This window comes from Prinia subflava, chromosome 1, assembly GCF_021018805.1.
Source record: "Prinia subflava isolate CZ2003 ecotype Zambia chromosome 1, Cam_Psub_1.2, whole genome shotgun sequence".
Lineage (NCBI taxonomy): Eukaryota > Metazoa > Chordata > Aves > Passeriformes > Cisticolidae > Prinia > Prinia subflava.
Genome location: NC_086247.1, coordinates 66,691,911 through 66,719,046, shown reverse-complemented (window position 1 = coordinate 66,719,046; position 27,136 = coordinate 66,691,911).

Genomic DNA, 27,136 nt, shown 5'->3' with positions numbered 1-27,136 from the left:
ACAGTGATAATGTAATGACTATACCTTCAACTCAGCCTTAAAATCACCAACAAAATTGGTCAAGAGCAATGCCAGCACAGATCTTTGCATGCTGCTGCTGGGTGACCTACATTTCAAAAAACAGCCAGGACTTAAAACATTTGATGCCTATCCAATATTTAATTCAGAACAAAAATTTACCTAACAAGAAAAAAGGACTTTATGTTAAAAACATCACCAAAACCTCCTAGAAACCTGGATTATACATGCCAGATTTTTCTTCCCAGTATTTTAAATAAAACTGTCAAAGAACTTCAAAGACCAGCTGAGGACTTTCATCAGAAACCATATTGTTGGTCAGATGATGTAATTCTGTTTTTCTAAGCATATGTTTCCGTTTTGACTGGCCTGGAATGCTTCCCCTCTGTGTAGGTTACTGCACATTCACCTGCAAGTCCTGAGGTCACTCTTCAGTGTGGTGGTGTGGATGGTTGGACTTTCCCCATTTCAGTATGTTAAACCTCAGTTGGACTCCACAAAGAAAGTTGGGACAGTGTAAGCAGGAACAAGCAGGTGCTGTGAAGGACTGTGACAAGGAAAAGAAGGACAGACGAGGGAGAGGATTTAAAGAGAGAGACTTAAGGAAGAAGGAGAGGGTGCTGAAAGAAGGATATAGGAAAGAGGGTTTTGAGGCAGAGAGAAGTTGAAAGATATATGGGTGGTTTACCAAGTAGGAAGGATTTAGATATGTGGAAAAGATGAAAGGCTGGTGGGTCCTATATTGTATGTTCTGTACAATGCTGTATGTTCTGTACACCCCCCCCTTAATTGAAATTCATAAGTTCCCCTTGGTCACATGTTACCTTTTCCCCTCTTCCCGCCACTGTGTTATCCCTCCCCTATCCCCTAATTGGTTCAAGGCTTGCAACCCTTCCCCTTATCTCCCAAGTGTCAAGGTTCCATTGGTTGCCGCAAAGAGGGACTCCCATTTCTCCTCCCCTACCCCGAAAGCATATAAGCTGGTGCATTTCTTTGTTCGGTATCCAGTTCAGCCTGGTTCCACTTCGGTCTGGACAGTGCTCTGTTGGATTAAAGTTGTGGTTTCTCTGGCTGGCTGGATCCTCCTTTCTCGCTCTTAGCGCGTCGCTTCAGTTATCCTACTGCCGTTCAGGTCTCTCCCAGGGCCAAGAACCCACAGGGCTGACCCCTTCGTTCCGCTGAGGGGCAGCTCGGATTCCGCTTGCTCCGGTGCCTGGGCTGGCTCGGGGTGAAGCCAAGGGGCTTAGTAGCGGCACCGCGACAGGTGGCTGGCACCCCAGATGGGACCCTGAGGAGAAGCCTTGAGTTTCCGTGGAGGCTCTTGTCTTCCCTCTTTGTGGTCCCCGTGAGGATTGGCGGTGCTTGCACCAGGCGCGAGCACCGAAGAGTTTCAGATCCAGGGCGGTCCCACCGCTGCGAGTCGAGCAGCCTCTTCGGAGGAGCGCTCCTCGCAGATCCAGGAGGCAGCTTCGTCGGCAGCACTCCCGGCGAAGTCTTCTGTGCGCTGAGGGTTCCCCAAGACCGCAGGTAAGTACCCTCCGTCGGGGGCACGCGATCAGGACCCCCTCTCCAAGCCACGGGGGAGGGCTCCGAGGAGAAGTCTGCGCAGGACCGGGGGGTTAACGCTTTTGTTTTCGCTCCCGGTTTGGTCGTGCCCAGGCGGTTTTTAGTTCTTTTCGTTCGGGTTTGTTTCGTTCGAGTACTCCTGCCAGCTCTCGAGGGAGGCTCGGAGCTGGGGGAGAGTCGGGTTTTTGGGGACGTTGCGTGTGCCGCGCGCCGGGAGGATCGGTGGCTTTAGCGAGTGCAGGGTTGCCCGGTTTTTAAGTTGCGGCAGTTACGGTTTTCTGTTTGAGATTTAGTTGGTCCGGTCTTGGGTGAGGGTGGTTTTTCAACACCGGCGAGATGGGTGCCTCGCTTTCGACCACCCAGAAAGGAGTTTATTATGTTCTTGTTAGAGTTTTGGAGGAGAACAAGGTTCAGTTCTCCCGCGGTTCGTTAAAAAGGCTGGTGCGGTGGCTTTCCGTGCAGTTCAGTAACACGTCTGAGGAGCTTGTGAGGAACCCCCGTTACTGGGAGGCGATCGAAAAAAAGGCGGCCAATTCGGATAAATGTCCCCAAGATTTTATGTTTTTGATTGTCAAATTTAAAACGATCGCTAACAGCTCTCCCCTGCATGAAAAGCCAACGCGACCGCCCGCCCCAGTTTCCCGTTCCCCTTCTCCCAATCCCCGTGTTCCTCGGAAGGGAATTCTGAGGAGAGCCGCAGACCCTAGGTCTGCCAGCCCAGGCTCTCGCCAGAACTCCCGGTCCCCCAGCCTCAGCAGTCTTGTCCGGACTGCTGAGGAATCCTCGGGTCGCCCTGGACAAGCGGCCCGGGGACGCAGCCCTTCCCCTGTCTCCCCACGTTGTCGACCAAAAGTTAGATTTAATCTTGCTGCGTCACAGGAGCCACAAGATGGCGCCTGCGACACACAAGATGGCGCCCGTTCGCGCCGTTCTCCTACCCCTCCCCCGCGTCCCCCTCCCCCGAAATTCAATCCCTTCCTTGACCCAACCCCTTCATACCCGCCCAACCCCTTTTGTCTGCCCAACCCATTTTACCCCTTGGTCCCTCCCACACCCGCCCCCTCTGTTCCCTCCCTTGCTCCACCCATGGCTCCTCCCACATACCCGATGTCTCCTCCCTTTGTGGCCGCCCAAACCCCGCCTTCGGTCCCTCCCTTTTCCCACGCTGACACTCCTCCCACTCCTGCCCCCTGGCCCGCCCTAGGGGCGGAGCCAGGCACTTCTCCCCACCCCGGAAGGAGGCCATCTTGGAATGGTAGTTCCCACGCTGCCTCTTCCGGTTCCCACGGTAGGGAACCGGAAGACAACAGCGATGGAAACCAGGAAGTGCATCTCTCAGCTGCACCTGTCACCTACCGAAGGGCTCGCGGGGGTGGCGACCCTAAACCGAATTGGCAGCCATTTTCACAAACTATAATTCGAGATTTATGTAAGGCGCACAAAGAGTTTGGGAGAGAGAGCCCGTACTTCCGCGGCCTCCTTCAGGCAGACCTAGCAGCTGCGACAACCCTTCCTGCAGACTTAAAGCAATTATTTTCTTGCCTGATGACACCGGCTGAATTTGAATTATGGTTTGCTGCATTTAGGCAAGCCCTGCGGGAAGAGCTACCGCACCTGCCACTCCCAGCAATTGATGAGGGAGGTAATCCCCTTACTGTTGAATTGCTGGGAGGAGAAGGTTCCTTCGAGTCCCCTCAAATTCAGGCACTGCTCATTCCACCAGCAGTTTTGCCTAGGGTGCGAGACCTGGCCTGCAAAGCCTTTTTCACGATGCAGCCTCGTGCACCCCTGCCGCCGTTCACCCAGATTAGGCAAGGGGACACAGAATCATTTGTAGATTTCGTGGACAAGATGACTAGGGCTTTAGAAATACAAGTAACGGACGGGCTCGCCCGTAAGAGAATTTTGGAGGAGATTGTTTTTGCTAATGCTAATAATGTGTGCAAACAAGCGATTTTAAGTCTCCCTCCAGAACCCCCACGGACTCTACAGGTGATGCTGCAAGTTTGCCAGCAAAAGGTCCCTTTCCTGCTTCAACATATGACCACCGCAAGCAAGCAGGGAACTCGGCAGGTGCATGCTGCGGAAGATGCGACTCTTCGTCGCCCACAGGCCCGCAAGCTGGCAGCGTCGAACCCAGCCAGAGCACGGGTCGAGTGCTACCTCTGCCATGAAAAAGGGCATTTTGTGAGCCAATGCCCGCATAACTTGCTGGCAAAGCCTCGGCCGCAGCAGGAGGACTCCGAACACAATTCAAAAAACTAGGGGGGGAGTGCGGGCCCACCCGGCATGATGACCCCAACAGGGTGGGCAGTGCAGAAGAGAAGGCAGTCAACGCCTTTGGGGGTCACTGGACCAAGACAACTATCTCGGACTGGCATTTCCTTTACCCTTCCCAGGAGGGAACTTTCCCGGACTTGACGTTAACACCATTTTGTAAACCTTACAGGTTGAGGCTCACTCACAGTGCGCACCTCAGAGATACCAGCTGGTACCCAGTTCGCGTGGATTGCGAAGACCTTCTGGACTGGCCGTTTCAAAGGAAAGGTAAGTTCATTGTTGTTGGGGACTGTAAATACACTCCGCAAGACATTGAGGTATACCCGGGGACCTATAAGGGTGACCCCAGGTTCCTCAATGTCTGGCTGCGTTCCACTCATCCCCCAGCTTTCCATCCAAAGGGACAAATAGTGGCCCAGGCAATTCCACACACCAGGCCAGATCAGTATCAGGTTTACCCTGAGGAAAGGCCACTTTCAGTCAACGCAGTGCATCGGATCACAGAAGAAAAACCTATAATACAATGTACGATGTCCATTGGGGATGAGTCTGTTAATAAAGGTCTTCTTTTTGACACAGGAGCGGATGTCACGGTCATTCCCACCCGGGAGTGGCCGTCACATTGGGCCTTGGAGGACGCGCCGGCGAATATCTCCGGAGTAGGGGGTTTTCAATCGGCTAAGAGATCAGCGCGCATGGTGAAATTCACGGGGCCGAAAGGGCAATTGGCATATACGCGCCCTTTCGTTTGCAAATATGAACGGCCCCTGCTTGGTAGGGAGCTCATGTCCCAATGGGGGGTCACAATTAGTATCCCAGACCCCCCTCAGGTTTTTTGCCTAGCGGTCACTGAGGAGCGCCCAATCCTTAAACTGAATTGGAAAACGGATAATCCAGTGTGGGTTGACCAGTGGCCGCTATCCAAGGAGAAATTAAAGGCGCTCGAGGAGCTCGTGGAGGAGCAGTTACAGAAGGGTAATATCGTGGAAACGAATTCCCCCTGGAACTCGCCCGTCTTCGTCATTCGAAAGAGTGACGGAAGGCGCTGGCGCCTCCTTCACGACCTTCGACAAATTAATAACGTTATAGAGGACATGGGATCCCTCCAACCAGGAATGCCATCCCCTGCCATGCTGCCCCGAAATTGGAATCTGGCAGTTATTGATCTGAAGGATTGCTTCTTCCAAATTCCCCTACATCCGGATGACGCACCGCGTTTTGCCTTCTCGGTGCCTACCATCAACCGAGCGGCCCCAAGGAAGAGGTATCACTGGAGGGCTCTTCCCCAAGGTATGAAGAACTCCCCGGTGATGTGCCAGCTGTACGTCTCTTCCTTGCTGCGTCCTGTGCGCGCAGCCGCGGAGGAGGTTATCATCCACCATTACATGGATGATATCCTCATTTGCGCCCCAACAACAAGCGAACTGGATAGAGTCCTCACACGCGTAACAGATTTGTTAGTTGCTGCAGGGTTTGAGCTGCAAGCAGAGAAAATTCAGCGGATGCCACCCTGGAAATACCTGGGGCTGGAAATCGGACGGCGGACCATTGTTCCCCAAAAATTGGCTATCCGGACATCAGTCCGGACCCTTGCGGATGTCCATCGACTCTGCGGAGAGTTGAATTGGGTGAGGCCCTGGCTGGGTCTCTCCACGGAGGATCTAGCACCCCTCTTCGATTTATTGAAGGGGGGAGATGAGCTTAGCTCTCCCAGGGCGCTCACCGCGGAGGCAAGGAAAGCACTAGAGAAGGTACAACAGGCGTTGTCATCACGCCAGGCGCACAGATGTGACCCCGGCTTACCCTTTCGGTTCGTGGTGCTGGGTAAGCTCCCGCATCTTTTTGGGGTCATTTTTCAGTGGGATTCGAACACCACACAGCATGACACCAAGGGCCACGGTGGGAGAGATCCACTGCTGATCATAGAGTGGGTCTTTCTTAGCCACCACCGGCCCAAGAGACTTACGAGGCCACAAGAAATCATGGCTGAGCTGATCCGCAAGGCACGTACGCGCCTTTGCGAGTTGACCGGTTGTGACTTTGAGTGCATCCATCTCCCCATCAAATTATCCTCGGGCCAGATCACCAAACCCATGTTGGAAACTCTGCTTCAAAATAATGAAGCTCTACAATTCGCTCTGGACTCTTTTACGGGCCAAATTTCAATTCATCGGCCGGCCCACAAATTGTTCAATCTGGATGGAAATTTTGAATTGGCATTGAGGAGTGTCCGAAGTGTAAAACCACTCCAGGCCTTGACCGTTTTTACAGACGCGTCCGGGGCTTCTCACAGGTCAGTGATGACCTGGGAGGATCCCGAAACTCAGCAGTGGGACAGTGATGTTGAAATCGTTGAGGGTTCGCCTCAAGTCGCTGAGTTGGCCGCAGTCGTCAGGGCATTAGAGAGATTTCCCGGACCGCTAAACATAGTTACCGACTCTGCCTATGTTACAGGGGTAGTGTCCAGAGCTGATCAGGCAGTATTACAGCAGGTTTCCAACGACGCGCTTTATGCGCAGCTCTCGAAGCTTATAAGGCTTGTGTCCCACCGAGAGCACCCCTTCTACGTGATGCACACAAGGTCGCACACCGATTTGCCAGGGTTTGTTGCAGAGGGCAACAGGAGAGCAGATGCTCTCGCTGCTCCTGTGACAAAGACCCCACTGCCTGACATATTTCAACAGGCACAGCTCAGCCATGCTTTGTTCCATCAGAATGCACCAGCCCTGGTCCGCCGATTTCGTATCACCCGGCAACAGGCCAGGGCGATTGTGGCTTCGTGCCCATCGTGTCAATCCCACTCCGTGCCGACCATGCACGCCGGAGTCAATCCCAGAGGGCTGGGAAGTTGTGAAATCTGGCAGACCGACGTCACCCATGTGGCGGCGTTCGGGAGGCTCCGGTACGTGCACGTGTCCGTTGATACCTTCTCAGGTGTAGTCTATGCCTCCGCACACGCAGGGGAGAAGGCCTCCCACGTCATCCAACACCTCATTCAGGCCTTCTCTTTCATGGGCATCCCCAAGGAAATTAAAACAGATAATGGCCCTGCGTATACTTCCAGGGAGCTTGCAGATTTCCTGCAGCAATGGGGAGTTGAGCATAAAACGGGCATCCCTCACTCCCCCACGGGTCAGGCCATTGTTGAAAGGACCCATCAGAACGTCAAACGGGTCCTTCAACAGCAAAGACCAGTCCTGAAGGTTGAAACTCCATCAATCAGATTGGCAAGGGCACTTTATGTGTTAAATTTCCTAAATTGTTCTTATGAAAAACCAGATCCGCCCGTTGTGCGGCATTTCAATAGCAACCGCGACTGGGACCTGAGTGAGCAGCATCCGCCGGTGACCGTAAGGTTTCCCGAAACAGGGAAAGTGGAGGGTCCACTGACGCTTTTGACGTGGGGGCGCGGGTACGCCTGCGTCTCCACTGATGCCGGGCCGAAGTGGATACCCTCCAGATGGGTAAAGCCTTATATCGAAAGAAAAACAAAAGTCCGAGAAAACGAAAAGCCTCAAGTCGCCTCCGCGGCTCTCCGCCGCAGAAGGCGTGAGTCCAGTGACTCAGAGGAAGAGGAGGAGCAGTCAGAAGGCTGGGAGGACCCCTTTTTCTGTGATTTCCCACTTTGTAACGATTTGTTTTTCTGAGTTTCTGTTTAGATCCGTCCAACCATGAGCGCCAAGACTGCCATCAGTTCAGCCGTCCTCTTCGCCAGTCTCCTGACCATCGCCCAGGCGTGGCTCGTCCCCCAGCCGCAACAGAACGTCTGGGCTGTCTTGGCCAAATCACTGGGCCAAGACCACATATGTCTCAACCAAGCGAGTGCCGCGAATCCCATGGCATCCTGCCTCGTGGGGATCCCATTTAAAGATCGTGAGATGCCCAAGATGCTTCTAGGTTATGCTCAAAAACTTAGACAAGAAGCTGCTAAAATGGAGCATAACCTAAAGCATGCCCATTACATCGTCGCGTGGTACAATTATATTAAAAGTCTTCCAAAGTTAGAAAACGAGCCTCATGAGCTGGAGCTTCTAGGTTCCGCCAGAGCCGAATCTTGTTTTCATATCCGCAACGACCACGTCCAGCGTCACCACCGTCACTTTGTCTCCTCCAAAGCCCATTTTAATACTCATTGGTGCAACGCTGTGTCCTTTAGTTATCCTCCAATCCCTCCCCAAAAATCAGCCCAAGTCTTTGCCCACCCCCGCCAACTTCCCAGGGGAACATTCTTGATTTGCGGAGACCACGCATGGGCAGGTATCCCCTCTCACCTCTCCGGAGGCCCGTGCACCTTTGGGACCCTCGGATTGTTTTCACCCAACAAATCACAAATTTTGGATTGGGTTACACAAAATTCTACAAATGGTGCACATCTATTGGCACACTCTAGAAAGAAGAGAGAAGACTACTCTCTCAAAAAATTGGCAGACAATTGCGATGAGGAAATTATCCATTGGAGCAGATCTAAAGGCATCGCAATCACAGTATTTGCGCCGTGGGTCGCCATTGCTAAGACCCTCGGAGAATTAGGCCATTTGGAATGTTGGGTAGCTAAGCAATCCCGTTTGACTTCTAGGGCCCTATCAAACCTCCTGAAAGATGAGGAAATTACGAGGCAGGCAACCCTCCAGAATCGTGCAGCCATCGATTACCTCCTGCTCCTCCACGGTCACTCGTGTGAGGAGTTTGAGGGGCTCTGCTGCTTTAATTTGACATCTAGGGCCAAGGGGACTCGCGAGGCACTCAAACAAATGGAAAACATGATAGGAGACATCAAGCAAGAATACGGGGACTGGCTCAGTAATTTGTTCAAGGGATGGGGGATCTCGGGTTGGACGGGATCAATTCTTAGAACTGTTCTGTTAATTGTTTTTGTGCTTTTTGTTGCTATTGCCAGCCTTGGACTAATGAAAAAGATGTTGCAGAATTTGATTTCTTCCTCCACATCACCACTCAAAGCTGAAGTCCACCGAGTAGCCGTTGAAGTAGGCCCAGAAGTGTTCAAGGAGGAGGAGGAAAGCTTCGTTGATGAGGACGAGCAGGCTGAACAGCTTGAAATCATCGTGGAAGAAGTGCGCAGCTTTCCTCGAGAACAATGGCCTACTCAACAGCAGTGGTTTGCAGAATCATACCCACGTTCTGAATACCTGGTGGACCCCCCTCAATTCGGATATCTGAGATAGAACTCACAGGGTCAAAAATAAAAGAAAAGGGGGAGATGTGGTGGTGTGGATGGTTGGACTTTCCCCATTTCAGTATGTTAAACCTCAGTTGGACTCCACAAAGAAAGTTGGGACAGTGTAAGCAGGAACAAGCAGGTGCTGTGAAGGACTGTGACAAGGAAAAGAAGGACAGACGAGGGAGAGGATTTAAAGAGAGAGACTTAAGGAAGAAGGAGAGGGTGCTGAAAGAAGGATATAGGAAAGAGGGTTTTGAGGCAGAGAGAAGTTGAAAGATATATGGGTGGTTTACCAAGTAGGAAGGATTTAGATATGTGGAAAAGATGAAAGGCTGGTGGGTCCTATATTGTATGTTCTGTACAATGCTGTATGTTCTGTACACCCCCCCCTTAATTGAAATTCATAAGTTCCCCTTGGTCACATGTTACCTTTTCCCCTCTTCCCGCCACTGTGTTATCCCTCCCCTATCCCCTAATTGGTTCAAGGCTTGCAACCCTTCCCCTTATCTCCCAAGTGTCAAGGTTCCATTGGTTGCCGCAAAGAGGGACTCCCATTTCTCCTCCCCTACCCCGAAAGCATATAAGCTGGTGCATTTCTTTGTTCGGTATCCAGTTCAGCCTGGTTCCACTTCGGTCTGGACAGTGCTCTGTTGGATTAAAGTTGTGGTTTCTCTGGCTGGCTGGATCCTCCTTTCTCGCTCTTAGCGCGTCGCTTCAGTTATCCTACTGCCGTTCAGGTCTCTCCCAGGGCCAAGAACCCACAGGGCTGACCCCTTCGTTCCGCTGAGGGGCAGCTCGGATTCCGCTTGCTCCGGTGCCTGGGCTGGCTCGGGGTGAAGCCAAGGGGCTTAGTAGCGGCACCGCGACACTTCAGTGCACTTTGAGAGTGATGCTCTTCAGTGCACTTTGAGAGTGATGCTCCCTGGTGACACTTTCACAGCAACCAGGAGGAACTCCTATTTTAAGGAATATATTGCATGTGTTTGTCAGAAGCTTTCCAGTTTTGGAGCTGAGATCCCTCACAGCTTGAGATGAACACCATCTGGTCCTGGCAGTTCACTAGAATTAAGATTCCCAAATTGTTCTGTGAATTCCTCCCTGGAGGTTTCTCCCATTCTTAAAAACGTACTAAGGACTAAGGTTTCCCTGGGGTGAAATTTCCTTGGTATGAAAATTTCAAGAAAGGACATCTTTACCCTAGTTTATCTGCTTCAGGCAATTTGCTTTTTTTTCAGTCTTGTCATCTGTCTTTAAACTTCTGCTTCCCATTGATCTCTCAAGTTCATGGAAACAACTGCAATCCTTCTCAGACACACATTAATACTTCTTTCTTGGTAGCAGTAGCCATCTCTTTAAGCTCGTCTTTACTTAGGAGCTTAGAAGTTAGAGGGAAATTTTTCATCATTTTTAGAGATAGGAGACATTTTGCAACTGGAAAAACACATTGATGCAGCTAGTGCAGATAAACAAAATCCAAGAGCCTAAAGGAACTTAAAAAGGTCACTATGATCAGCTGATTTAATTCACAGCACAAGGTGAGCTGCTTTCTGCTACCCAAGTCTCTAAACCTGTGTTTTTGTTGGGATAACAATGTCCAGAAAACCACTCCACAGTTTGCTCCCTTTTATGCCATAGACTTTGCACCCTAGAATAAAGGGGTGGCTTGCAGCAATGTAAACAGTAATACAGAAGATAAATATTCCTGATCTACATCCAGTAGCACAGCAAAATGGAAAAGGCAAGAAGGAAGGAGGCAGAATCTGAAGGGAGCTAGAATTGCAAGGAGAAGAACTTGGCTGACCAATGAATACATGTAAAAAGATCCTTAAGGTTAAAGACAAAAATGTTGGTGACCAAACCAGAAGGAAAGGAGCTGGTATGGTGGAGGTTAATTGAAGCAAGGTTAGGATTTGGATTTTGTCTTAGGGCATGTGAAGCAGGCAAGAAAGGCAGAAGCATGTTTTGGATGGATCAGAATGAGAGATAACCAGCCACAAGCAGTTGTTAACCACCTTCACACAGAATACACTACATCTTCTTCAAAGATGAGAAAACCCTCACTTTGCTCTAGCAAAAGGAAATTTGGAGTATTCTGGGTTATCTTCTCTCAGGAATGTGAACATGAATACTTATAGCTTGGCCCTACTGGGCTTCCAGTTTTTAGAACACGGAAGTTGTAGGAACTTGTGAGCAAGGCTTGCTGACTATTGGTGAATCTGTCTTCTTCCTTTTCTTGAAAATTATGTCATGCATCAGACCAATTTTCTTTAATGACAAGAAGACTGCTGCCAAATCCAGGTGCTCCCATAAACGATCCTGTTAGACACGGATGTGACAAAGCCCACTCCACTGACCTCTTTGCAGACCCCTGAGCACTATTCCAGGAGAAGCCCCTAGGTAGCTGGGTGTATATTGGTACACCTGTCTCCCTTTTCACATTTAACAGCTCCTTTTTTCTCCACACTTATTTTTTTTTTCATCCTCTTCCTTCAGTACAGTGACTCATACACAATATTCAAAATTGTTTTCAAAGCTGTTGAGCTAAATGAACAGTCAACAGCTTACCAAACCCTGACAGAGAAATTAGACACAAGCTGATAAAATCAAAGACACATACCAAAGGTGTAATGGAAACACAGAACTCCGTGTGTGAAAGTACTTTTGAATAAAGAATTTATTTTAGGAGAGAGATAAATTGCTCTTCTAATGGTAGATGGTCTTTTCTACTCTTCAGCTTTTTCTCCAGTACACCTGAATTAAATCCACTTAGAGGACATACAAAGCTTTCCTCTTGCTTGAACACCAGTGGGACAAAGCTGCAGGCAGCTCTGAATTGCTGTGCACACATGGCACGGACAGAACCATGTCCTTCCCAGAAAACCCTATTAAAACTTGTATGGCACACACCTCTAAGGTTATTAATGGACTCTTAACTAACAGCTATTAATTTGGTCTCATAATCTCATTTAAGATCAAGATTAGGTGCCTCCTATAAAGTGTGCATTGTGTTTGACTCCTGATCCCCAGAAGGCAGTTTTCAGAGACATCTAGCGCTTGTAAAGTTGGGACAGGTCATTTTAGAGCTGATGTTCCAAGAGATAAACAACACAGAAAAAAAGGTTGTACACTTCTGGAGGCTGGAGCTGAAATCAATGGATGCTTTGTTTTCTTGTTTTTGTTTTTAACTTAGTGTGCAAAGCAAAATGAAAGGCAGGTTCACAGAGCCAGTCTTGTGCCCTTCCCTCTGTGTACTGCGTAATGTGTTCTGCTTCTCACCCACACCCACAGTCTAGGGGCCAAGGCAGTTGTTTCACTTATGTGCCACTAAAATCAGACTGTTCCAAAGTGACCTTCCAGAGGACAAAATTACAGTCTCTAGTAGCCAAGGACAAGGAACCCCATTTCAGATTAAACCACGAGACCATTTTTCTTTTCTAAGTGTGTCTGAATCTCATTTGAAAAATGCCTCTGCTCAGAGATGCTACACTCATTCAAGGCTGTGGTTTCACAGCTGAGACAGGGCAGGATGCTCTTTAAGCCATAGGGTTTCAATTAAAGGAGAAAGAGAGTTTTTGGCTCTTGGAGCAGCACTACGTCAGTAAGCCCAAGGAGTCCAGATGTTTATCTAAAGAAACATCATGGCAACAGCCTCTCTGACACAGCTCCTCCGTGCCAGCATGCTTCAGGAGTTGTCATCATGACCTTCTTATTGCTGCCACTCCTCTTTACTCAAGTCCATAGAGATTTGCTACTTTGGCTGACTTAGCCTCTTCTCAGTACTTAGGAGACTTCACCACAACTCTTTCAGTATTGCTGCTGTCCAGCTCCAGGGCTCTGGATTATTGCAGATTACAGGTAACAAACTGCCTCCTTGATGAATGATCTCAACACTTCACTATAAGCTTCCCAGGAACTGGATGTTTTCAGCTGGGAAGTCAGGTTGCCAAAGATTTTCATCAGCTCAGAAAACCCTTTACTTGTTGGATAAACGGTACTGCCTGTCTGCAGCTTAGATAGGTAGCAAAGAAGATGATCCCTTATTCTGAGGGATACAGTTTCTTGCACCCTTGACTGCTCTGGAATAGGTCACAAAACAAGATTGAAGGCCTGCACCGACTTTTGCATCAGAGTGCTCAGAGCCAAAGGGACTTGATGCCCTCTCTACTGGGGTAAGCAGAGAAGTGTTTCCCACATCTCTTTTGAATCATCTAACAACCCAGCAATACTCACATCCAGAATTCTGCTTTGTGCCCATTTCCACATAAAACTGTTACAGCTAACTGGTAAGGAATGCAATAGACTAGAAGAGAATAGACTGTTTCAGTGGGAAATGACCTAAAATGATCATCTTGTTCAGCTGTCTGACAGCTCCAGGGCTGACCAGAGTTAAAGACCATTTTTAAGTCTGACTGTCTCTTAAACACTGAGGGCCTGAGAGGAGGCTGTGGCCCTGTGGGAGGCCTATGGTGGAGCAAGCTCCTGTCAAGGACCTGCAGACCCATGAAGAATGCAGGTTTCCTGGTAGGACTTGTGGCGCTGGGGGGAAGCAGCCTGTCCTTAAAGGACTGCCCTCCATGGAAGAGTGATCCCTGCTGCAGTAGTTTGTGGAGGGCTGTGGGAAGGACTCATAGTGATGAAGTTCATGGAGAAGTGTCTTGCATGGGAGGGACCCTGTGCTGGAGCAGGGATGGACTTTTCTGCCTGAGAAGGAAGCACCAGCAAAAACAACCTGTAACAAACTGGTCAGAGCCCCCATTCCCTGTCTCCCTGCACTGCTGAGGTGGAGGAAATAGTGTTCAGGAAGGAGGGAGGGCAAGGTGATTTTAAGATCTATTTTATTTCTCATTATCCTGCTCTGGTTTTGGTAGTAGTAAATTGAGTTGATATCCCTAAGTTCAGTCTGTTTCGCTTGTGATGGTATTTGATGAGTGATGTCTCCCTGCCCTTAACTCATGAACCTTTTGCTATATTTTCTCTTCCCTGTCCAGTTTGATGGGGAGTGATAGAGCAGCTTTGGTGGGCACCTGGCATCCAGCTAGGGTCAACCCACAAAGGATGCCATGTCCTTGGGTACTGTTGATGAGGTACTGTTTTTCTTTCACAGTCTCAGAATATATTAATCTTTCCAAATAAAACTTTTTTTTTGACAGTTTTTTACAGTCACAGAAGTTTCGTCTTAGTCAAACTGGTATCAGACTAGGAGAAAGAGGTGGGAAGTGGGATAAGGAAAGGAATCAACCCAGTGATGGTGTCTTGTGTCTTTCTGGTCTCAAACCAGACATTGCTCTTCCCATCCAGTGAGCCTGCAGCAGGACCCCTCTGGCTCTTCTCTGCAGAGCATTTCCAGTATCATGAAGCTAAGCACACCTAAAAGCTTAACATGCTGCTGGGGTATGTTTCTGTTCTCATGGAGTTCTCACAGACCACCTGTGAAACAATCTTGTAGATAGGAGGAAAGGAGATCCCTGACCTCAAGATCTCCTTGTCAGCAATTATCACAGAAAACAGGCACAATCATTTTGTCTGCAAACTTTCCCATAGCCATTCCAAGCAGACTTTTTCAAATAACAAGGAAATTGCTTCTTAACCACAAAGTGCCTGTTCCACAACAGGTCTGCTCCCTCCTGTTCTTTTATTCCACTGAAAGCTTAAAATAAACTCTACAAAGACCATATTGCTAAACTAAAAGTTAACCCGGCACCCAGCAAAACACACATGAAGACAAATGGCTAAAACTGACAACTTGAAACTTTAGCAGTGTCAAATTACTGCAGTCCCTACCTGGATTCTTGTGGATGGAGAGGTTGCAGCTCAGAAATGAGGGGCCCAGAAAGACTAGCAGAACAGGCCAATGCAGTGCTGAACTCCCAGAGAAGCTGGGATAACAGTGATGGGAATGAGATGGGCTGTCAGACTTCTGGACGAGATGGAGGAAAGGAGTGTCAATGTCAGAAAATAAGCTGTTTTTTCAATTACTTGTGCTCATATATAGTCTTTAAAACTAGGGCATCTTCTTAGGGAATAGACGGAAAGGTACAGTTAGTGACTCCAAGGACAATTGGGACAATTATTTCTTCTTGTAGTTAGCTCCTATCCGTAAAACGGAATGGCTTAAAATGAAGAGATGTATTAAAGATTTTGGGCAACAACAGAAACACTCAATTTTTATAAAAAGCTTGTTAGGAAAATGGGTTAAATGAATTCATTAATTTCCCAGCTTCCCTGCAAACACTCTTCTCAGCTCCTCTTAACTCACTCACCCCACTTATCTACCCAGACACAGGAGAGATGTATCAATTCTCCATCATACTTGGTAAAAATACAATATTTTTATGTTTACTCTTAAAGGATATCTCTTTTCCAATTCAGTTTCCTGAAAGATATGCTAATTCCTTCAGGCTTCTTATGATATGCTAGTAACATCATCATTTTATCTTAATTACTATCTCAGTTGGAGCCACCAAGTTGCTATCTTTGATTTTGTTGTCTCTGCAAATACATATAAAACCATACTTCATTGGTTCTTTGCAAGAGACTAGAAAGTGTGTGCCTCTAGCTCTTACACAAAGAATTAACAGACACAGTATTCACCAAGTAGTACTTTCCCAGCAACCAGAGTGCTGGGGCAGAATGGCAGTGATATACAGGACTGTACCTACACTCGTGGGATTCTACAAAATCTGCTGGAATATGGGAAAAGTTAAGGTCACTGTGTGGCACAAGTCGACTCACTCCATATTACTGTGAATGATAGGAACATTTTAGTAAGTGGTCTTTTAAAGTGATATAAATTTCTAGATTTATCTCAATTTAGCTTCATGAAAACTGAAACTTTCAAAGCTGAAAAAAAAAAAGGTGTCACTTCTCCCTTTGATATGAAAAAGCTTAAAGACCACATGAAAACCTAGGCTTCTTGGAAGTGTGGCTCCATTTTTTACCTTCTCTAATATGTAGTACTTATTTGATAGCCAAACTTTCACATCCAGTGCACAATAAAGTCTTATTAATGTTGGGCTTTTTCTGTGAGTTTTATGCTTCTTCCTCAAAAGGTATGAAACGAGAATTTTGTTTGTTGGGATGGACATCAAAATCAATGGGCCTCACCACCTCTGGGGCTTTCTGGCAGGAAATATTTCTTATGCAAGAAATTTTCCTAGCTTTTGAGGTATCCCTACATCCATTCCTAGGAGTAGGAAATTCAGGAGCACAGATTATTAATTCATTCTGTGATTATAGCTGAGACTTGACTGCCTTGAAAGGATTGACTTTTCTCTCTTTGCTCCTTTCTCCTTCATTCTCAAGCTTAAACTCATAACATAAGCTCATGGGAGGGGAAAAAGAATTCCCAATGCCAGCACTCCACTGTTCCCTACTCTCAAGTCCATCAATCTACAAATGCACATAACCCTGTATTTTTAGGATCCAACTGATATTCTTTGAATCACACAGGTGCAGTCAGGGCTGCAGGGCCTTACTAGTACTCCTTTCTCACAAAACTGACAGGTAAATGGAAAAGGAGAATGTTTTCTAATATTTTTTATTTATTTCATATGTTTATTTTAGATAGTGAAATCTCTCAGATGGTTCTTATGCTTTTTTTGATATCTATCTCAGAATGCTATGTGCATTTTTGTTGTTCACAAGCCATCTCAAAGCTTTTTATGCATCTGATTTTTAGCCTACTTTCTTGAGGAAAAAAATAAAGGTTTCTTCAATCACAATGTTTGTAAGATCCTTCTTCTGGTACTTTTTTTTTTATACCACTGGTCAATCTCCATCAGACTGGGAAGACAAGTGAGCTCCTGAAGATGTGAAAATTCTGCAAGTTCTGTGAAGTCCAGATGTATTTGTGTCTCAAATAAGATAAAATCCAGCCCTTTACAGAATTAATCAGTGTACACATATACATACAGTAAAACATGTAGAGAATGTTTTGCACATGTACCTGCACAGAACATCTGGAGAAAAAGAGAGATTAATGGGTAGAGATGAAAAAATCAGATATTGAGGAAAGTGGACTCGGGACATTCAGGACTCTGGAAGGTTACAAATTTTAAAATGAAAGATGGCTGGGAAGCTCCATGAGGGAGCAGGAGTTATTCTGGAGAGCAGAGGGTTACATATTACCCAAGACACAAACCTATAGAAGGTCAATCTTCATGGAGATCACAGAAAGAGGGATTAGTGCTATTTCTGACATTCCCCTGTTATGAGAGAATAGTTGAATTTCACTAAGGAACCAAACATCCGGGTTGTGCTGTCTGTAGCATTACAACCTATGCTGCAACCTGTCACAGACCAAGTTCTGGGTCAGCAGATGTCCCTGTGGCCTGAGCAGACATCCATACAGGACTGACATTGTGTTAGTAACTATCCACTAGTGCCAGAGGGACACATGAAAACTTCCCACTTTCTGTCGTGGAGAGGTCTGAAGGAAAATCAGTAAAGCAAATCACTGGAAAAAAAGGCTTGCTTAAGGTGAGAACTTGCGAGAGTGTAAAACTGGTATGAAACACTATCAAAGCAGAATGGTGGGTCACTATGACCAAATGTCAGTGACTGCAAAAGGTTCTTTTGTTTTCAAGGGCCCAGGAACTCACAGAATCACCAAATCATTTAGGCTGGAAAAGACCTCCAAAACCACCAAGTTAAGTCTTTGACCAGTCACCACCTTGTGAACTAAACCATGGCACTGAGTGCAATGTCTAGTCTTTTCTTGAACACTTCCAGGGATAGTGACACCACCACCTCCCTGGGAAGTCACTTCCAATGCTTAAGTGCCTTTTAGTGAAGTTCTTCCTGATGTCCAACCTGTCTCCTTTACTTCAGTCTAAACAACTCCAGATCTCTCAGCCACAACTCATATGACCTGTCCTGTAAACCCTTTACCAGCTCCACTGTCCTTCTCCAGACACAATCCAGAACCTCAGTGACCTTTTTGAAGTGAGGGGCTCAGAATGAACACAGTGTTTGAGGTATGGTTTCACCAGTGCCAAGTGCAGGGGGATGATCACTTTCCTATTCCTTTTGGCCATGCTGTATTTGACACCAGCCAAGATGCCATTGGCCTTCTTGGCCACCTGGGCACAGCTGGCTCATCTTCAGCTGCTGCTGGCCAGCACCCACAGGTCCCTTTCTGCTGAGCAGCTTCCCAGCCTCTGTCACCCCTTGCCTGTAGCATTGCATGGGCTTGTTGTGACCCAAGGGTAGGACCTTGCACTTGGCCTTGCTGAATCTCATATAGTTGCCTTTGTCCCACTGATTCAAAATGGTCCTTTTCTGGTAGCTTTGTATTGATACCCTAAAATTCTACAAATGCAACAGAACTATTTCCCCATCTATAAATTGTACTATTCTTTCCAGACAGAGGAATTTATGGTTTTGTTTGGTAGAATGTGATATGCTAATCACTTTCAGTATTTTTCTGTCACAGAAGTTGACTGGAATTATTACAGAATGATAAATTAGAAGTAACTATTTTTCCCACTGGACACTACTTACTTCAAATACTCTTGCCAGGGCCAGTTTAAGGAATCCAAAAATTTCAAGGGAGACTTGCCAAATCAGATTCTGTATCTTTGTGATAATTTGCTCACTGGAGCATTTCTCCCTTCAGTATTTATTAGGATAATGACTATGACCTGGATTTCACAGAAGGGAGGTTTGCAAGGAGAGTTAGTACCTTACTAGACAGTGATATATCTGAAGATAGGAGGTGAGACCTCAAGGGTACAACCTTGATATCAACCCAAATTTCACAATGCTGCTTCTGCAATCTGAGGGCAAACTCTCCTGCCACAGAGAGGCAGAGATGTGGGACAGAGGTACAGATTCTCTTAAGGAGACAAAAGAAGTTGCAATCTCCAACATGTTGGCTACCAGTGTCTAAAAAAGCTTTCCTTCTAGCAAAGGGAAAGATCTGAGGTCCTAGAAATAGTCTTGGGTCTTCCACTTGGGCTTGTTCTCAGCCAGCTTTGTTTGTACTTCAAATTTGCTGCAATGGAACCACAAAACTCCAAGACACCTCTCCTTGCAGCAGCTTTGAATAGACCTACAAGCCTGCACAGCAGTACTTGGTCATGTTTGTTGTATCCTAACTGCCCTCTTACTACAGAAACCCGTGAAAGAAGTGTTTCATGAGCCGGCAGGGCTCATGATCTGCATGGTGGCCTGTCTCTAGCCCAATGCACTGTAAACCTACTGCTCACACATCCCCAGCCCGTTGTTATTGACTCAACTGTAACGCTGCTGGTTCTCCCAGTCATTAGTGTGCTGTTCCTTAATGAGCAAGTAAACAATGTTGTCACATTAACAACATGTTTTCGGCATACGCAGCTTGTAAAAGCACCAGCAGTGAGGAAAACAGCCTTCTATCAACCCTATGCCTTCAACACAGAACGGGCTCTGTGGCTTTATTAGAAAGATTTGCAGTACATTATCTGACGACTGCTAATTGCAAGCTAAGCTTGGGACATGAATCAAAGCTTCAAGCTACAATTTTCAGTGAAATGCATTAGGCTTTTCAGCAAAGCTCAGCTGCTGCAGCAAGGCAGGAGATGATATTTCCTTACCAAATTTAACTCAGGTTCTTTAATTATGGGTGAGTATTAACAATTCAGCTTCTGACCTTTGCTATAAATATACATGTCTGTAGCTTCAATTAGTAGAGACTTGTCTGAATCTCAAGGTGAAGGTGCTCTCATGCTTCCATTTCAGTCGAGAGGAGAATGCAGGCTGGCTTCCACCTTGATAAGTTTAAATTTTGACTTACATGGAAAAAGACAGAAGGAAACACAATTTAATGATTGAAGGAGATTTTCATGCCTTTGTAAAATTTGAGCAATGTTTTTCATAGTATAAAGAAATCCATAATTCTGGGATAAGTTGTTTTGGTCCACTGCAAGAGCTATGTTTTTTTGCCTACCTAGTGAATTCTAATCTAGTCAAGCTCTGTCTCATCAGGCATCTGCCCAGTTCCTTGCTCAGAAAGACTCACAAATTTTTGGTTCTGTTGCGGCTTTGTTAAGGCAGATACATCCATGGTAATGGCTACTCTGCTGCCCCTGCATCTTCCTAATTTTGAGACCTTGAGAAGATGTGGGAAATAAAAGATGTACTTCAAAAGTTTAAAATTGAAAACACCTAAAAAAAGAATAATTGGTTGGTTACAGGTAAAGAAAGGACAACTCCAAAATCCAATTGACATGTTTTCCTGCAAAAATCTTTCAACAATGTTTTAATTTGCAATCAGAAAGATGGAGAATCATCACTCAATGCTTCTGTTTACGGCAAAGGTCTGGTTTACTGATTTTGATTTGCTACTCATGGTGATCAAAACTCAATTAAAATGCCACCTTTGCTACATTGTGGATTTGAAGTGTATTTCCCTTTTCTGGTTTCCACAGGTTTGGATGTTCAATTTCAGGAAAAAGTCTCGGTGACCTCAAAGTTCATATTTAGACTCAGCTAAGTCTCTTTCAGACTGCAGGATTTCTTTTTCTTCCTTTTCTAAGCAATTCCTTCCCTCTAGCTACAGCAGCTATTTATTTGTGAGTTACTTTAAATCTCTTCCATTTTATAAGGCACTTCACTTTTGACAGCACTGGAAAAAAATGCAGCTTTGCCTTCTAAATTTAGTAGAAGAGGAAAAAAAACCCCACCAGATTGTTTGCTGGTCTCTCTGCCTCTATTCTTTGGTTCCAAACTATTCTCCACAAGTTCCTGTCTATTGCTTTTTGTAAATAACATCTGTTTTCAAACTCCCTGTACTAATTAGTCTGAATCATTTGTAAGAATATAGGACTTATTTAGAAATGTACAAATCAAATGCTAATGGATAGTAACAAGAATTTCCCACTCACTCAGCACTTACATCAGTTTCCACATTAGAACTATGTAAAAAAGAAACAAACCTAGAAAATTTGCTGAGGGAAAAAGAATACTGCTGTTTTGAAGTTATGCATTTGGGTTGACACTGCCAAATACTTTCAATCTTGAAAAGATTTTTTCTGGTGATATGAATGTATTAGTTGTCCTTAACTCTTTTTTAAAGTCCTAACTAGTTTGGGAATATCTCCCCTCTGCTGTGAAGGGCTTCAAGTCACATCCTTCCTTTCTCAGAGAATATCTTAACTCCAGCAATTTAATATGCAGCAATATAATATAACTCCAGCAATATAATATAACTCCAGCAATAATCTCTGCTCAGTTGTTTTCTGTCTCCATGATTATTTAGAAAGACCATACAAAACAAAATAGTACAGACCAGCTCCATCAATAGAGGTTGTAGGAAGGAAGTCCTGAAGTGCTTATTTCCTGATTATTAAGGACTTGTTACTAAGACATAGGAGACAAATATAGATCTACTTCGCCAGTGGCAAACTACAGCTTTGATTCAAAAATGTCTATCTTCACCAGGTTAACTTCCTGAGCTTCAGGACCTCAGTGACAAACCCTAAAATGGTCTTTGCTCAGTAAGTTCCTCAGCTGAATTAAATACACTGAAGGACAAAGCAGAAACATTTAAGACACTATTTTGATTAAAGCCCAACTAAGCAAAATCTCCACAGAGCCAGCTGGAAACACAACCATGAGCCAGAGCTGTGTCAGAGGGGATCCTGCACAGCTTCACTCTTGGATGCACGGCTTTTAATGCATTTTATGAATGATCTAGAGAAAAACATGAATGTTATCTGTCAAAAAAAAATCCAAACAAACACCAAAATCTGGCTGCACACCACCTGTTAACAGCCACTAAATCATTTCCAGAAAAACCAGCTACTGGATCCCCATCCCTCTAAAATCTTAAGGAGGCAATCAGTATTTTAGTCAAATTCTTGAAAGCTGGAACTAAAATTTACACTCATCCCAGTCCTAGTCCCTCAGGTGCACCAGTGCATCTTCTAAAAAAACCAATGTCTTTTTGAATCCTGCTCTTATGGATTACAGTTTAATTGTTCAAGAGGCATGTAAGCAATGGTGCCAGATGTATACAGAAGCCAGCAATAGCAAAAGGCATTACAAATTGTTTGTAAGCAGCACCTCTAATGCTCTTTCAGAGGGGACTTCTTGGGGAATAAAAGTTTCTAGGTTTGGAGAGAGAGAGAAATGTCATTCCTCACCTCTGGCAAGTGAGAATGGCTGAGAAGCCCCCATTAGCTCAATCACTGTCACCTGAGGACCAGCCAGGCTCTCACAGGTAATTTCACTGCTAGGAGGATACCTTGACACCAAAACAAAAGAATGGCCCTGAGAGTTCAGACCAAGAGTTTTGTGTAAATCAGCATCCTAACTCTGAGACTAATGGCCATGAGTGACCATCAAGGGAAGGCAAAGAACAGAGTAGGCATACCCATTCCTTTTCCTGCGTGTTTTCCCAAATTTCAGCTCTTGCTAGTTCAGAAGATTTCCAGTGGTCTGTCTACTTCTTAAACTGAAAAATGTTTACTTGGGAATACTCTTCCAAACATTCACCAAGTTCACTTGAAGCACATGGAAACTGTGCATTTACAACCTTCATCATGTTCTCCAGGTCTGCTGTGAATCACTTCCCTGAGAGGGAAATGCAATGCAAAGCAAACATGTCAAAGCCAGCTCTAAACCCCCTAGGGCAGCCGCTGGCAGAAGTTCAGCCACAGCCTGAGCTGACCATTTGATTATCCACAGAGCTTCCCCAGTCAGTTTTACAGCTCCTTTGAAGCTCTACAGATGCCACAGTGACCTTGCTTCCAGATCACAGCTCAGGTCTGTGGGCACCACTCTGCAGTTCTACTGATTGCAAATACAGCTCTCGTCTCCCACAGCTTACTCCTACATAAAACTGGTAAAGAATCACAGATTTCCTACTAGGGCGCAGTTCAGAGTTGTGGAAGTCCCACACTGCTATAAGAAGAATGAGTGATCTGCAAGCACTGAATGAGCAAGAAGGCAGAGCTAAATTCCTGTCCTGTCCTCCCCAGCTACCAGCAGCGTACTTGGGAGCAAAGTCTTAAACTGAATTAGAAACCATACAGCTGCTGAGGAGCAGTCTGGTATTTTTTATGTATCCCGTTTTGCGTATCTCTCAGTCAGTGCAGCTTGAGCTTGGATCATCTCTCTGATCACGAAGGTTTCTAGCTGAGTCACTTATCAATTCGATCCAAGCTATGCTATTTCCATCTCCATTCGTCATATTTATGGCAATGTGTTTACTACTTAATGTTCATAAGAAGCCTGGAAGGTAAAAAATACTGTCTAACAACTAAATGTTGTCACTTACACTGTCCCTAAAGTCTCCAAGGTGGGAAGCACACATACAGGAAGCAGCTTGCAGTGCCTCCCATGAAACTGAGGGGCATCTGCATGGGGGCAACCACGCTGGCTACCCAACACAGCCCAAGGGAGAGGCACATTCCACTCCTACTGCATTTCTATGGCTACTCAGGCTTTAATGAAAGCCACGCCACAGGAAAGACTGCCCAGGGCCCCAGTGCCACCCTGCCTGTGCCATTGTCTCCGCTGGGTCCCTGGAGGCTCCCACTGCCTCCCGGGGAGCACAGCTCTGGCACCTCAGCCAACGCCTTTTGGCACACGCAGCGCATAGTTATGGTGCCATTTAAATGATTTATAAGAACACACACCTTATTAGTTCAAGAAAGAATGAAAGATTTCTGTGCACTGTGGTCTGTTAAGTAATAGTAATGGATCTCAATTACTTGAAAGACCTCTAATTAATTTCTATATTGGCAATGCCTGAGTTAAGAGGTCAGTCAAGAGATTAACTCCTGTTCTCTCATTGTTGCCTGTCAGTACCAATTTCCATGAGCCAGGCAATGCTACAGGAATCAAACACCTAAAGAGCAAAAAAGAAATCTAAAATAGCTATTTTCATTACCATGTCCTCCTCCTTCCCTCACTAGATGACAAGAGATACTGTAATGCAGAAGACTAATGGAGGGGAAAAAAACCTTTTTGCTGTCTAAAAGATACCTTCCTCACTCTGGCATAATCCTCCTGATCCATTTAAATTGCTTCCCTCCTTAGCCTCCCTCTTCATTTTGGCAGCTCATTCATTTTGAATTTCCTTCCGAACTGTTCTCCTCTGCTTTTGGCTGAAGTGTTCTAAGTCATACCCATGAGTTAGATATTTCCTGATGTTCCTGTATCCAAGCCCCAACTTTTCCTCTAGTTTTCTGAAAAATATAATCTGTTGCCAGTTGCCAGGCTTGGACTACAGGGTGAGCTGTATGCTGAACCTCTTTGTCTGTGATTTCTGTTACAGAGGCATACATCAACCCAGGGATGACAAGTGAAGCACTTTCAAATGGCACATTTTCATTCTACTTTACAGAAGTACTTACAATCCTGCTTCTAAGTGTATATTACTCTATGCACACACACTCCATAATATAAGTCCTGGTAAGCACCAGGACCATAATTTTTAAAAAGTGGTTGAAATCCTTAGTCACCAATATGGTTTTGGCAGCATACTGCCTTTCATTACTCATATCACTATGTATCACATTTTTCCTATCACTAACTCTGTTCGACTTAAATTATTTCAATTTAAAAAATTGTTTTCTTATGAGTTCAATAGTTACATCTCAGACATCTGCATCATCTAAATTGAAGAATGACATCTGATCAAGAGCCAGGGAATCTATCTAGATGCTCAGTGTAATAATGAGAGCTAAGAACTGCTCAGCTAATAGAAATAGATAGGCTGAGGGCTACATTAAGCTCAGACTTCCCCATTCCTTAGTGATCCTCTGACCACAGTGAAGTTCTGATACCTGCTGTCAAAAAATATTCTTCCTTAAAGGACATCTCAGGAATGCGACAAAAAATAAATAGCTAAATTTTCTAAACTAAGGCTGTCATTGCCAGGCTTCTGAGTCTGTGCTGGCCTCATAAGATACAGACTAGCAACTTCATGGCTTCCAAGAGATTATTTGGCTAGAATACTCTTTGATTTTCCAAATGCTTCTTAAGATGGGCTCATCCTAGGCCATAGGTCAAATATTGTGAACAGTCTCAAGGGACACAGGCCTTGCTGGGCACAAAGCACACTGATCCACTTTGTTCAGTACTTCAGGAGATTAATCACCTTCCTTTCCCATATTTTAGGTGCTGTGTTAAGATCTCCATTCTCTCTGCCAGTCAGCTTAGCCTCACCTCCTACATCTTTGCTTCACAAAAGCAATGCACTGAAAACAAATGACCCAAACAGTGAACTACTTAATAATGTCTTGACTGGTGCACGTGAACAAGTCAGTGCTGGACACCTCCATTAGAATTCTGAGCCAGACTCTGTGTAGTCATTGTACTAGAGCAAAGACGGGTGCTGGAGAGAATCACAGGCTTGCACAGGTACCAGCCCATCAAATTCCCACAACACAACAAAAGCACTCTCAGACTAGCAGGACGGGGCAAAAGGGCATAGAACGGTAAAATGATTTTGTGTTTGGGTTTGTTTATGTATTTTTAAACTTTTAGAAATATATTTTTTTAAGAACAGCTTTATTACTAGGCCCACTCTACTTTACAAGTGGCATTGCTTGCTGCTTAAAATGTGTGCTTTGTTATATACAAAGCTTTGTATATAAGTATATATTTTAAGGAGAGAACAAAAAGGACACCTTTATCTTTCTTTTGGCCGAGTTTGGAGGTTGGGCCTTTTTTAAAGTCAGTACAGTACAGCACAGAACTTGACTGTGAAGACAGAATTTAAGAAAACCTCTGAAAAGGTTTTGTGAGGCAGAGTCAAGAACAAGAAAAGTCCATTCAGTCGTTGTTCTTAATGGGGTGCCTGGTGAGTCAGCATATTTATACGTCATTCTAGGTTACGGCAGCCTGTCCACTTTTATGTTGAGATCTTACTTTGATTCAGCTTCCTTGGATATAAGTATTGTAAACTTGAAAGTCAACCTGAGGTCAGGCTCTGACACCGGCTGTGTATAGGCTGTGGAACAATAACAGAATCATGTGTTACAATGATGGGAGACATAAGCTGAGGGTTTAGATGGTCATGCTCCTGCTCCTTGTGCCTCCTTGAAGGTTAAAAAAAGGGCAAGACCTTGCCAAACAGAAGTCACAGCTCCAAACTGAGAGCTGATAAAAGCAGAGTGTGGAATGCAGAACAAAATTCTATTACCCCTACTAGAAAGTTCAGTAAGGATTTGTAACTCAAGGAATGAGAAATACTGCATTTGGAATGACTAAACTTAATAAACTTCAACAGAAGGAAAGGCAAACTGAATAGTCGTTTCTTGCCCTGCAAATATTAGAAAGGAAATGAGATCCATTCATTTGGAAGCAGCTACTACTCTGAAGGACCTGGGGGTTTGCCTGTTTTTTGTTGGATTTTTTTTTTTTTGAAAACACACTAATCAATCCCAGCTAAGATACAGAAAAAAAGTGTGAAACTCTTTCCATATGGTTCTCTCTGTAAACAGCAATATTTTTGAAACAGATTTCATATAAAGAATTCCGAGAGTAAGCAGAATACTCTGAAGTTAGTTTTTAAAAAGCAGCTTTCAGAATTATTTAAAACATACGGGAGAACTGGCCTTATGGTTAAACAAGATTCTTGAATCTGAGATTCAGTTTTATGCCTGACATGGGTCTTGGTAGATTTTCAAATAATTTTGCTTTGCCTACTTCACCATTTCTGACTCTGAGTTACAGACTCTTAGAACATGTTTTTTTATTCAAGACTAACCATAGCTGGAGCAGACAATGTAAAATTCCCAGTTCTGAAATGTCTGAGGAAGTGGAAAGTTCAAAACAAAACTTTAATGGCCTAAAGGGTACTTTTACAGTTTAGCTGTTACATAAAGTACTGTCAGAAACTGATAGTCATTCTTTTTTGTTCAGACAAAATTTGTAGCTGACATTAAACTGTAGTTCGTATATATAAGCTTGCCTGACAGCAGCTGTATTTAAAGATGTGCTAAATACCCAGTCACATATGCCACATCTACAAGTCCTCCCTGATAAGACTTCCAGATCTTTGCATATATATTCTGCAGCCAAAAGAAATATTGACAGGCCAATTATTCAATGACCTCAAGTCAGAGGCTCAGGAGCAGAAAGCTTTGAGGTTTGAGTTCTTCC